Source organism: Helianthus annuus, chromosome 16, assembly GCF_002127325.2.
Source record: "Helianthus annuus cultivar XRQ/B chromosome 16, HanXRQr2.0-SUNRISE, whole genome shotgun sequence".
NCBI lineage: Eukaryota > Viridiplantae > Streptophyta > Magnoliopsida > Asterales > Asteraceae > Helianthus > Helianthus annuus.
This window is the reverse complement of record NC_035448.2, coordinates 189,672,566-189,675,724: the sequence shown is the minus strand read 5'-3', so window position 1 is coordinate 189,675,724 and position 3,159 is coordinate 189,672,566. Positions and strand designations below refer to the sequence as shown.

Below are 3,159 nucleotides of genomic sequence, written 5' to 3'. Positions count from 1 at the left end.
TGACAAAATGTGATTTATATTAAATTTATTTTAAGTTAATAGTGTACTGGTTATAACTAATATCAAATCTTTACTAATACTTGATTTCTTTTTATGATGGTTGACTTTGCGAGAACTAACGGAGCATTAGTGTCAAGAATGGGCTGAGATTCGAATTCAGTCGGTTTTTCGCTCTTTTTTGGTAATTTCTAAGCCTTGAATATTAATTTTTAACATGCTATGCTACTGAGAGAATATAAACTTGACTATATTTTGTGTTTTATGATGTGTTTTGTTATTTTTTTGCTTTTTGTTTTTTAACTGATCTTAACCCATTTGACTTATGCTACATACAAAAAGGGATCAAGATCGGGACCGTCCATTTGACTTCACACGGATCACCATATGCTTTCTCTCTCAATGCTCACACATCTCACAAAAAGGGATGCCAAAAGCAGGGAAGTACAATCTACAGGAAAAAGCAACACTTTACTTTTGTGTGAAAGACAGCTTGCTTGCTGCAGTCTCTATAATATATCAACACTCTTCCATACACTGTTTGAAAGACAGCACTGCTAGCTTCAGTCTCTATAAATAATCCAGAGATATCTACACTCTACTCACACTTTACAAACTCTCAACTACACTCAACTGAAATTGTAAGTTTATCTCAGTTGAATAATCCTACTTTCAAAACATCAACTTAACAACTTCTATTTACTTCGATTTCAGAATATATCAACTCTTTGCATTCGGATTTTGCGTTGTTTCTCGGCTCTCACATCAAGGTTTTAAAATTTTTGTCGGCTTTTCACATCTCCCTCTTGCATTGTTGTAAGTTCTTTCAAATATGACATAGTGAAAGGATAAATTGTTTTTGTAGTTTTGATTTTACTTTGTTCTGTTATATTTTGATCTTTTCCTTCATTTTTGGGACTGATAAGTGTCATGGTTGTGTGATAATTATGATATTTAGGTCATTTTTGGGGATGATAAGTGTTGTAGTTCAATGAAAATTATGATAGTTAGGTCAATTTTAGATATGGAATAGTGAAAAGATAGATTGTTATGTACTTTTTATTTTAGTTTGTTCTGTGGGATGTTTTGATATATTTTTTCATTTTTCGGGATAGTGAAAGGATAAATTGTTTTTGTAGTTTTGATTTTACTTTGTTCTGTTATATTTTGATCTTTTCCTTCATTTTTGGGACTGATAAGTGTCATGGTTTTGTGAAAATCTGAGGTTTACGAAGGATTTTCGCATGTGTTTTGTGATGAATCGACTCAGGTTAGATTCTAAATGTTGATTTATCTTTAATCTTGATGTGGATTTGTTAGTAGATGCGGTTATTTCCTACATCCGATGTTTTAGTTAGGATTTACCTTTTTAATTTTTTTAATGTTTACTTGTTTGTTTATATGTCAAATGCAGATTAGTAAGACAAAGGTGTTTCTAAGGGCCGGACAGATGGCAGAGTTTGATGGTTGTCGGACTAAGGTCCTAAGTTATACGACCTAGATGGCTTGGATGTTTCCCAAGTGTTCTATGATGCATAAGCTGAGCCTGTGAGGGTATGATGCATAAGCTGAGCCTGTGAGGCTATGATGCATAAGCTGAGCCTGTCGTCTCTATGATGCATAAGCTGAGCTTGTGTTCTTAATATGTCTGAACTGAAACTGTTAAGGCTATGATGCATAAGCTGAGCCTGTGAGGTTACATATGTGTTTCTTGTGCTTAAAACAGCTGTACATCATGCTTTAAAGGTTGTTTAAGTTTAGTGGAAAAATACTCTTGTACATCATGCTTTAAAGTGGGGTTACATAACACAATAGACTGTGATGATGATTGTATTTTGAGGGTACATAGAAGATCCGAGTAGCATCTTGGCGGGGCAATATCCAGGTTGCATAGTTCTCACTTTGCAACCGTGTGTTGCAGCCATGGCTTTACCCGTAGTTATGTTCATCTCTCAATTACATGTCTGAGTCTTCCAGTTGTAAAAGTATTATCACAGATTCACAGATCTAAAAGTACATGTCTGATCCGTGTGATAAAGTTAAAAAAATGGTAATTGAACAAGGTGTTGAAAAAACACTTAATGCACAATGTACAACTGTTAAGGCACAAGAAAACACAAACCCTTTTACCCTTTACAAGGGTATACATCTGCCGTCCAATTGTTAAACTTTCTCACACGGATCAAGATCGGGACCGTCCATTTGACTTCACACGGATCACCATATGCTTTCTCTCTCAATGCTCACACATCTCACAAAACAACATCAGATCTTCTCTCTCTCTGGCAAGGGATCCGTTTTATCTGGCAAGGGATCCACAGATTTGAACAAGGGATCCGTTTGATGTTCTGATAAGTTGCTTTATCTTTAATCTTGATGTAGATTTGTTAGTAGATATCTTACCATGTTCTTTTGTGATTCTTACTTTTCAGGTGAAGCGGTTGACGGATGTTCGAAGGACGAAATCTGAGGTTTACGAAGGATTTTCTCATGTGTTTTGTGATGAATCGACTCAGGTTAGGTTCTAAATGTTGATTTATCTTTAATCTTGATGTAGATTTGTTAGTAGATGCGGTTATTTCAAATTAGGTTGAAAGTTTTGTGATATTTGAATTTGTATTTTTGGTGATGATAGTTAGCTTAATTTCAGATATGACATAGTGAAAGGATAAATTGTTTTTGTAGTTTTGATTTTACTTTGTTCTGTTATATTTTGATCTTTTCCTTCATTTTTGGGACTGATAAGTGTCATGGTTGTGTGATAATTATGATATTTAGGTCATGCTTTAAAGGTTGTTTAAGTTTAGTGGAAAATACTCTTGTACATCATGCTTTAAAGCGAGGTTACATAACACAATAGACTGTGATGATGATTGTATTTTGAGGGTACATAGAAGATCCGAGTAGCATCTTGGCGGGGCAATATCCAGGTTGCATAGTTCTCACTTTGCAACCGTGTGTTGCAGCCATGGCTTTACCCGTAGTTGTGTTCATCTCTCAATTACATGTCTGAGTCTTCCAGTTGAGTGTAGTTGAGAGTTTGTAAAGTGTGAGTAGAGTGTAGATATCCCTGAATTATTTATAGAGACTGAAGCAAGCATGCTGTCTTTCAAGCATGCTGTCTTTCAAACAGTGTATGGAAGAGTGTTGATATATTATAGA

General features: G+C 35.0%; 1 long non-coding RNA gene across 1 annotated transcript; it reads left to right on the top strand.

The window, feature by feature from the left end:
- The first annotated feature begins 387 nt into the window (after nt 1-387).
- Nucleotides 388-906, top strand: LOC110917827. Its single transcript, XR_002580887.2, has 2 exons — nt 388-638; nt 712-906. It is a non-coding gene; the product is annotated as an uncharacterized LOC110917827 (long non-coding RNA).
- The last annotated feature ends 2,253 nt before the right edge of the window (nt 907-3,159 follow it).